The 10,962-nt window shown below is 35.3% G+C and overlaps 1 pseudogene; it reads left to right on the top strand.

Annotated features, from left to right (window-relative positions):
- The first annotated feature begins 4,602 nt into the window (after positions 1–4,602).
- On the top strand, positions 4,603–6,792 carry LOC120146276 (annotated as a pseudogene).
- The last annotated feature ends 4,170 nt before the right edge of the window (positions 6,793–10,962 follow it).

Here is a 10,962-nt window from a genome sequence, read left to right as displayed (position 1 = left end):
ATTAAAACAGAACCAAAACGTAACGTTGAACATAATTTTTTAAAAATAATAGTTGAGTGACCAAAAAGAAACTAAAAATAATAAGTGAGTGATCAGATGACTAGTTTAGTCAAAAGATTAAGATATATTGAATTGGCTTACAAGCCATTCACGGTGTCCTGGGCGGCCATCAATATCCAAAAGCTTGACAGCAACAGCTTGAGCCTTCAAACCCTGCCTCAACTTCTCATCCACGTAACCTTTATGCACGGTCCCGAACCCACCTTCCCCAAGCATGTAATATTCTGGGTTATGGCCCGCAGCTCGCTTAGCTGGAAATCATACAAATCACCCACAAAAGACAGGGCAAGATCCTCGCTGATAGCATCGACGACGAACGGCTGAGGTCGGAAAATGACAATCGTCTACACGATGGCATGGGAGCAATGCTGTCGGACAAGTATGACTTGGACGTCCTGCAACGCATGAAATTACCCACAATCGTTTGGCCATCAGATGAACAAGTGTCATTATTAGTCGTGCTCACCATTTTACCAGTCACACACAACTCAGAGGAGAAGATGATTATACTTTATATATGCCTTGCCTACTGTCTGTTATGTGTATATATATATATATATATTAAGAGTGAGCATCAAATCAAGTTGAGTTGATTAATCATTTATATAATCATATACGATATATATATATATATTTATTCATATTTTTTTTTCATGTGTGATTTCAATACATCATATCTGATTAAGAGACTCGACTCGAAATTAAAAAAATAATTCACTAATTATTAAATTTTTGAAATTTATAGTCATTTTATGACTCAAACTTTATTTGGAATATTGTAAATCGAGTCAAATTTCTAAAATTACGATTCAACTTTTTATTATTATTAATCAAATTGAAGAATTTAATTATTATTTAGATAAAATTAAATTTTGTTCATGGCTAATTACAACATACAACACAATATTTACTTCCAACTGCTCAAACAACTACTCTACTAAATGGTACAACTTGGTTTTATTTATTTTTGCCTGGGTTTTAATATCTTCATGCATGCATCATATTTTTTTGTCATCGATCACATTGCATCATATATATATATATATATATAATGGTTTGCATTCTTAATTAATTGATTACAGAGTTGCGTGCATAAATGGAGTAGGAGTAATGAGAATATGTTATTGGACTAGTAGATCACAAAAGTTATAAATTTAAATTATTTAAAAAATAATATTCACATGTAACTTGTCAAATTAATTTTACATCATTACTTGTTGAAATTAAGTTTTGGATTCGGTCAAAGACAATCCTCCCTGCCTCCCCTTATGAAAAGAAAGAAGAAGAAAAAAGTAAAGAGATGACTTTATACACATTTAGGTGTCTCAATTATACTTTAAATATTTTTTATATAAAGAATTTTCGTTAAAAATAAGTGTCAATGTTTTTTGTTACATTTTTAGATGTATACTGTTAAAAAAAGGGTTAAGTGACACGTGTTACGTTTATTTTTTAAAAAAATTAGTCACATATTTTTAACGAAAAATTCTTTAAGCACCAGAAATCAATTTGAGATATAATTTAAGTACCTAAAAAGTATATTAAGCATAATAATATTATAAACATATTTTCAGTTACGGTTCAGAAATATTTTTAGGGTAGACACACATAAGCTAATTGCACAATTTTTGAATGAGTGGACAAAATTAAAATTTCAGGATGGACACTATCAACAAAATAAGAAACTAACCAAAGAAAATTCGGATTTAAAAGTAGGTAGGTGTCCATTCCGAGGTATATGTGGCTCCGCCCACATATTTTAGATAATTATGCATCTAATATAATGTATTACGATATTAGAGTTTTTTAGATAAGTGATGTTAGAGTTTTTGACTCCAACTAATTGTTCCTTTTTCGTGTTATTGCTTCACTAGTGTTAGACGAACGTGCCATCTTATTTGATATTTACAAACATAAAATCTCATTTATTTTCTTTCTAGCAATATATGTTAGATAACTTGACAGATATATTGTGGTATACTTTATTTGTGGTGGATGTGATTATGGACGTGTTTAATGTGCTGGAAGGTGTAGTAGACGTATTGAGAGGCTTTATTAGACTTGTTGGAAGATGTAAACCAGTAAGATGTATATCGGCAGATTCAGAAATTTTAAAATAGGAAGTTTTAATTTTTTTATATAAATTTTAAGATATAGCGTATAAATGGTCATTTGATTGTAGAGTATTATTTTGTTGAGTCTTTCAATATTAAAAGTTACGAATGATCCCTTAATTATAGAACATATGCTTTGTTGAGTTCCTCGACTATTAAAAGTTATATAATGGTCATGTGAGTATTTATATGTTCCAAAACCCGTTCGTTTATGTTAAAAAATCGACATTCTGAGCTAGACATTAACATGATGAATGTGACATGATAAAATTTGATCCCAGAATCTTAAACGAGTATCATATTTCAGTGAACATGTCAACATCCATCTAAGATTACCATCAATTATTTAACTAAAAATGACAAGTTTAAAACATATGAATAGTCGGACGATCATTTTATAACTTTCAATAGTTAAGGAACTCAATAAAGCAAGACTTTGCAAATTAACTATTTCAGTTGCACATTTCTTTAACCTTATATTAGACTGCATTTTTTTAGACATCCACGATCGAACAACTTTTTAATCAAGTTTGTTATCTTCTTATGCGTAAAGCCAGCAAAACTCACGAGATATTGCTGTGAAAAAAAACAATTCACGTGATAATGTTGTCCAAGAAATAATTGTTCAAATGGTGTGAATTATACAGTGCATGGATTGGTCGCCATGCAGGCCAAACGAGATCATAGGTCGCCATATACTCGGTGCGACCTTGTAGGTCGCCATGCAAATGGCTCGAATTCCTCCGTGATTCTGCTGAAATCACGACAAAGGTGGCTCTACCTCCCTCACCCCTGTCTCCCTCATGCATGCAGCAATGAAATCACGATAAAAGTGTTCTATACGAGCTGCGGCGAGAGGATGAAGCTTTGCTAAGTTGTGGCGAGAGGATGAAGCTTTGCATGCGCCATGCACGTCGGAAGAGGTCGCTTGCATGCAGTGGGGAGCAAGCGAGCATGCAACGGGGAGCAAGCGAGCATGCAACGGGGAGCAAGGCGCAGGACAAGGTCGCCCAGCGTGCATGGCGACCTACCATGTCGCCTGGCGTGCATGGCGACCTATGCTGGGAAGCTGCCACGCCGTAGGTCGCCCGGAAGGCATGGCGACCTACGGCCAACACTGTGCAATTCGCCCTATTTGAACAATTAATCTTGAGAGTACTTTATATCCTTAAATAAAAAATTCGATAACGTTATCTCGAAAGTTTTGCCGCGTAAAGCCATTATGATTTCTAACGTTGTTCATCGATTACTCACTGTAGCTTTGTTGTACTTTTTTTTCTTTTATAAAGTTTGTTATCTTGTTTCAGGCGATGTTCTCGCAATTCTAAGCAACAAAACAATGTGATAAAAATTATAATAATTTTAGTCCAATTACTATTTGTACGTAATATAAAATGTTAGTCTTTTTAATATTTTCTGTTGATTTTTTTTTTTATGGAGAAGATAACATTTTTTATTCAACAGACAATATTAGAGAAAAAAAAAATAATATTTTAGGTTATGTCTAATCAAAAGTATTATATTTTTTATCATATTTTCTATCATGTCCATATTTTTTTGTATTCCCTTAACCTTAAATTAAACGGTTGTTCCTTAGGCTTCCACAGTAACTCTCCGTCGGATTCTCCTTGTCAATTAGCTTCATTCACTCTGGAAGGCTTTTGGACCACTTTTCATGTTCATCTGTAATCAACTCAAGCTGATACACTGCGTTTTAGGGAGCCAAGCTCACCTCACTGGATGTTAGTTACCCAAACATCATCTTACTGACAGTCAAAAATACAGAGAGGAATATACTTACAAATTTGTGGATCACAACTCCAGTTGTACTCTTTCCACTCTATCTGAGTTTTACATTAAGTGATATCTAAAAAATAATTAAACAAGCTATTAATATAATTAATATAATATTTTATATTTAAAAAAATAAGATAGCAAAAACTACAAATTTAAATTATCTAAAAATTAACAGTCACACGTAAATTGTCATTATTAAATCTCGAATTCGATCAGAGATAATTTATGCTCTTTTCTCTTATCAAAAGAAAGGAAAGGAAAATATGTAATGAAATGATGTATATATTTTGGGTAATTATTCTTTTATGATATTAGAGTTTTTGAATCCAACTCATTGTTGTTTCTTTGGTGTTATTGCTTCAATAACACTTTGTTTCACAGTTGAGTCCATCACGGACTTAAGTACGTACGTATGCTGAAACTTGAAAGATTTGAGTTTGATTACTCAAATAATTAATTAATGTCACCATTAGTAGGATGTTTTGGGTTTGAATTATGGAGGTTGGTGTACAAGAGAGGTTGAACATTGTCCACAAGCATGTTAAACGCAGCTTCTTTCCTTGCACGTCACATCCTCTTATCCCCATTTGAGTTCCTTGCCCACATCGCCCCAATACTGAATATGCTACGTTTTTCCTTCTTCTAAACATTACTCTCTCGTCTCTTTTCATACAGCTTCACATTCAATCAATTATTCATCACACCGCTGAAAAAAACACAGCTATGGGGAATTGTCTGACATCGTCTTCTCCCAAAGATGTCTCCGAAAATAAGAAGGATTTGCCGATCGAAACCGCCTTCAGGCTTCCCTCTCCTTTACCAGAATGGCCTCCAAGTACCACCCATGTTTCTTTGTGTTTTTTTTTATTGATAATCTATTTTAGATTCTTAAATTTTGATAAATTTATATTCCTCTTACATAAAATTTTGCATCCTTCTTTGTCCACAGAAGGGTTTGGAGGTGGAACTATTGATCTTGGCGGAATACATGTGTGCCAGTGTGACATATCATCTTCCTCGAAAGTGGGCCACACACGGAGGAGGACCGGAAAATCTTGGTGCGTCGTTTTTCGAACCGGCATCCGTGCCGGATGGGTACTACATGCTAGGCTGCTACGCCCAACCCAACAACAGGTTGCTTTCCGGTTGGGTTCTTGCAGCAAAAGATGAGAGTTCGGATGATTCTTTACTCAAACAGCCCCTCGATTACACCCTTGTTTGGAGCAGTGAGTCCTTGAAAATCAAGCAAGATGGAAATGGCTACATTTGGTTGCCTGTCGCCCCACAAGGATACAAGGCAGTCGGGCATGTCGTCACCAACACCAATACCAAGCCTTCGCCGGACAAAATCCGCTGCGTTCGATCCGATTTCACCGACGATGCCGAGAATTATACATGGATATGGGGACCTGGTAAAGACACGAATGCAAGTGAAATCAACTTTTTCACTTCTAGGCCTGTTAATAGAGCCAAACTCGATCATATCGACACCTTGTTCAAAGCTTACTCTCCATGGATCTATTTCCACCCTAAAGAAACTTATCTCCCATCGTCCGTCAAATGGTTTTTTATGAACGGTGCATTACTGTACACTACCGGCGAAGAATCGAAACCGGTTCCGATAGAAAAAACGGGTTCGAACCTTCCCCAAGGCGGTTCGAACGACGGCAATTACTGGCTGGATCTTCCAGTGGACGAAGCAAACAAGAAAAGAGTAAAGAAAGGAGATTTGCAAAACTCCCAAGTTTATTTGCATGTAAAACCCATGTTTGGCGCCACGTATACCGACATAGCTGTATGGGTGTTTTGCCCTTTCAATGGACCAGCAAAGGTCAAAGTAGAACTCGACGGCAATTACTGGCTGGATCTTCCAGTGGACGAAGCAAACAAGGGAAAAGAGTAAAGAAAGGAGATTTGCAAAACTCCCAAGTTTATTTGCATGTAAAACCCATGTTTGGCGCCACGTATACCGACATAGCTGTATGGGTGTTTTGCCCTTTCAATGGACCAGCAAAGGTCAAAGTAGAACTCATCGACATTCCATTAGGAAAGATAGGTGATTACATGGATGGACCATGGACCACACACGTGGCATTGGTTCCTCTAAAAATTTTAAATTGCTATATATTTTAAATATCCATTTTTACGTTCGATCTTAGTATAAATCCTACTTCTGTTCATGTAGGTGAACATGTCGGTGATTGGGAGCATGTGACGTTGAGAATCAGCAACTTCAACGGAGAATTACACCGCATGTATTTCTCCGAACACAGTGGAGGTTCATGGGCGGATGCGTCGGAACTCGAGTTTCAAGGCGGGAATAAGCCTTGTGCTTATTCATCGTTGCATGGCCACGCCATGTACTCAAAACCCGGACTGGTTTTGCAGGGAAGTGGTGGGATAGGGATACGGAATGACACTGCGAAGAGTAAGATGGTTATGGATACAGGGCTGCAGTTTACGGTGGTTGCGGCCGAGTACTTGGGTTCCACCGCCGTTGTGGAGCCGCCGTGGCTGAACTATTTCAGGAAATGGGGTCCGAATATTAGTTATGACTTGGCGGATGAGATTAAGAAGGTGGAGAAAATATTACCTGGAAAGCTTAAAAGCGCGTTTGAGAAATTTGTGAACGGATTGCCGAATGAAGTGCTTGGGGAAGAAGGGCCAACGGGTCCCAAGGTCAAAAGGAACTGGAACGGAGACGAGATTTAGAATGTAATGCCATCCTTGTAGCCGTGCTTCTTAGTGAAAGCTGCCTATCTTGTATATATCTCATTATATTTGACAATAAATAAATGCCATCAATTTATTTAGTGATCAATTATATTTAGTTTAAAATTCATTGGAAGTGTCGATGATAAAAAATAATAGAATATTATTTTTTATAAAAAAAATTATGTTTAAATAGTTATATTTTTAAGATGTGTAGGAATAAAATTATATGCTTTAGTTATAAGCATCGAGTTCTAACTGCACCCATTTGATAAACTCATCATAAAATTATCGCAATTGTCCTTCGGTGGCCCGAATTGAGCTTTGACTTAAAATAAACACATTGAAGTCGTCATCGATCATTTTAAAAAAAGGGTTGATCGGATACCTTAATTTACACTCTTACATGATCTGCATTTTACCAGAGATATGTCGGGGTTCGAGAATCGGTTACAGTCAAGGAAGAATTAGCACCCTTGAATTGCCCTTTCGGTACCATTTTAATTTACCGATTGTTGTAATTGCGAAAATTGAAATTTAAATTAAAATTTACAGATTCGATCCGAATTACTTACCTCCGATAGGTAAAAATTGCTCATATAAAAAAACATCAAAATCGAAGTTACCTAAAAAATAATATTAGGGTTAGTATAGAAAAAATAAAAAATTAAAGTAAATTAAATAAAAAATTAATAAAATACAAAAAAATAAATAAAATAACATTCAAATCAAAGAGGGGTAAACTGTAAATAATTCATAATTAAGGGTCAAATTGATATTATTTGAAGGATGCAAGAAATAATATATAGTTAGGAGGGGTTAATTTGTAAAATATAAGAATTTTAAATAGGGATTAAATTGAAACAATTCAAAATTTAAAGGCAAAATTACAACAAGTGACCAAAATGAATTACACTTCAAAAGTGCAGGGACTGCGGAAATAATTTAAGAAACTTGCATTTACAAAGTAACCCTCCCTTAAATACCCCAAAATAACAAAAAAATCATTTTTATCCCAAAATAAAAAAAAACACTCTCATCAAAAGAGAAAACCTCTCAACCTAAACCTAATCGGCCTAGCGCCGACCACCCTCTGGTGGAACCTCGCCACCACCAGCCTCCATGCCGGCCATCGCCTCTGGTGATCGGAAACCTAAAGACTCCCTCAAGACACCCATCCCAATGCCTAGATCCTGAAACTGAACCTAAATTCCCTAAAAAACCTCTAAACGACGTAGATCTACGCTTGAAGTTTCGAACTTTACCTTTAGTTCGGTGACTTTTGGAATTTCGACGACCTTTGGCTATACTCCAACGGCGAAAAGCTTTCCTTTTTTGTATTGGAACTTAATTTTTTTGTTTGTAAATGCTTATTTGCCCCGTAGTGCTTGTTGATCAATGTTCGATATGTTAGTTTTTTGTGTGTGTGCCTTGCTTGGTAGATCCTTCGGTGTTTAAGCTATTATCGTGACTTTCGTTTATTCGACTTTTGCTCGGGTTTGTTCGATTGGTGTGTCGTTGTTGCTTGGTAATCAATTATTTTTTTTGGTTTTTTCACTGGTATTTTTTTCGTGTTATCAACAGCTTCGGTAAGGGTATTTATACCCACCGTCTGAGGCTATTTCCTGGATTCATGTGAGTTGTTGCCACGGTTGTGCGATTTTTGGGCTATTTGTGGTTTGTGTGGCCGACAATCTCGGGATAGTGCAGTTCTGACCTGTTCGGCCAAAAATCTAGTCCGGTTTTGAAACTTGACTGGAGCGTGACCTACATGTGTTCTGTTGGTCCTCTTAGGGTTTGGAACACTCTAACCCTCTGTGGGCCAGGTTTGGACTTTGTTGGGCTCCTACTAGGGTTGCTGGGTCAAGCTACCCAGTTGGACCCCAAATTTGGACTATTCTAATATGAAAATGAAAAAACGAAAATAAAATAAATAAATAAATGGTATTAAATACATATTGGAATCTATAATATATTTCCAAAACCATATATTATGTTTCCAAAAATACGTTTACAAAAAAAAATATATATATCATATACGTTTTCAAAATTTTAAAAAACTACATGCTATATGTTTTTAAAAACCTTCTTTAAAAACTATATATTATACGTTTTAAAAAATATTTTAAAAACTATATCATATATATTTTCAAAAATCATTTTTTTAAAAAACTATATATGTTTTCAAAAATTATATATATTTTCAAAATGTTTTCAAAAACTATATATTATATATATTTCAGAAATGTTTTCAAAACTATATATTATATATATTTCAAAAATGTTTTTCAAAACTATATATTATATATATTTTTCAAAAATATTTATTATATATATTTTAGAAATGTTTTCAAAACTATATATTTCAAAAATGTTTTATTTATTATGTGCATATTAAATACAACCAAGGGCGAAAATGAGTTACTACAATTGTCTCTCTTTGCCCATTATCGTGTAACAAAAATAGGGTAAAGATAAAAAAAACACAAATTTTCGTTCGATGCATATGGGCTTGGAAATAAGCCTGCTTCTGTGACAGTTATTGACTTCTGAGCTTGAAATCCAATTTAAGGATTGCAGTTGAATTCTTATCAACTACCTTCTGTAGTGTAGTTGAGATTCAAAAATAGAAGAGAACGACTCCCTGTTGATGAGTCATATTGCGGGTGACTCTTGAGTTGTCTTTGAACATGATATCCTTTGTTTTGAAGTTGAAATCATAATTCGAAATTTGAATCGAAAAGTGGCATCTTGTTTCCAAACCCTAGTCAACCTTGGTATCCTTCTCGGTTTAAAGACCTTGGTGTGAAATTTTAACCGAAAAGTAGTTCTTTGCTGCTACCTTGCGGTTAATACTCCCTCGAGCTGAATGAAATAGAACTCGAAAGTCCTCGTTGACATATAACCCTTTTTGCCTTGTGCTATGTTGTACTGAGCTAAGAGATAGCCCCTTGTTGTTGTAGATGACTCATTTTTTGTGAAACTAAGTCGATCCATTGGGCATGATATCCTTCTTCGTGAAGTTGAAATCGTGGGTGGCTCATTCGTTGTGAAATTGAACTTTGATTTGGATATCCTTCGTTGTGAAGTTGAAATCCAATCTCGAGTTGTATTGCTTCACCAAATTGGCTTTGAGTTGGATATCATTCTTTGTAAAGTTGAAATCCAATCTTGTGTAAGTTGCATCGTTTCAAGTCCAATATCTTTTGCTGTGAAGTTGAAACTGACTCTAGCAAGAATCTGCAAAATTATGCATATATGTGATGCTATGGATGTAATGCTCTTACGTGTGCCTAAAATGCATATGTGAAATATTTTATTTTAGGATTTAGAGAGAAATCTCAATCTTTTGTTGTCGGTCTTGATGACACTTGATTATGGAATCTTGAATTTTTGGATTCTTCAAACATGCTTAAGTCCGATGTACCAGATCTTATTTCTAGTCTTGATTTGGGCAATGCCTTTCAATTATCTCGAGTATAGTGCATAAGCCTTAATCGGCTTTTGAATATCTGTACCTTTCAAAAATCTTTGTACATTAATAAGTTGTTATATTTTCAAAAGTGAATAAATCATTTAAATTTAAATTCAATTCAAGATGCTTTAAAATGAATTGATTTTTTTTTAAAGAAATGACCATATTTATTGATGAGGAAAAAGAACAAAGAATACTTGGCAACTGTTCTGAAAAACAAGGAAATATAAAGAAATACAAGTAGGTGCCCTAGATCTTGATAATGCAGATGCCTTTGAACTGATACACCGTTAGATGATTTTTGAGTACATCTTTTGTTAAGGAAATTTCGACAACATGATAATGTTCAGGAGAGTGTGAAGTTCCTCCGAACTATGAAAGACTTGGATGCCATGATGCTTTCTACTACTTTGATCTAGGACCCTTCTTCTACGTGAGTATCATCCTTACCCAAGCTGTCTTTCCGAGTTTTCAACTTGAATCCCTCATTGGTTTCAAGATGCCCTTTGCGGGTTTTCATCCCGTATCCACCTTTTTTTATTTATTTAGGGCTCCCTTTCAGGTTTTCACCCTAAAATGTCTTTCATTTTTTTTGTTTCAACTTAGGGTGCCCTTTTGAGTTTTTATCCTAAGTGAAATATTTCTTGACTGCATCCGAATTAACGAGATTAGGTAGTTCCAGGCCATCCATTTCGGTCAGAATCAGTGCTCCCTCGGAGAAAGTCTTCTTTACGACATAAGGTCCTTCCCAATTTGGCATCCATTTTCCTCTGTGGTCTTTTTGTATTGGCCAGACCTTTTTCA

This window comes from Hibiscus syriacus, unplaced genomic scaffold (assembly GCF_006381635.1).
Source record: "Hibiscus syriacus cultivar Baekdansim isolate YM2019G1 unplaced genomic scaffold, ASM638163v2 tig00110904_pilon, whole genome shotgun sequence".
Taxonomy (NCBI): Eukaryota; Viridiplantae; Streptophyta; class Magnoliopsida; order Malvales; family Malvaceae; genus Hibiscus; species Hibiscus syriacus.
The sequence above is the reverse complement of the archived record's forward strand: the minus strand, read 5'-3'. Positions and strand labels throughout refer to the sequence as shown.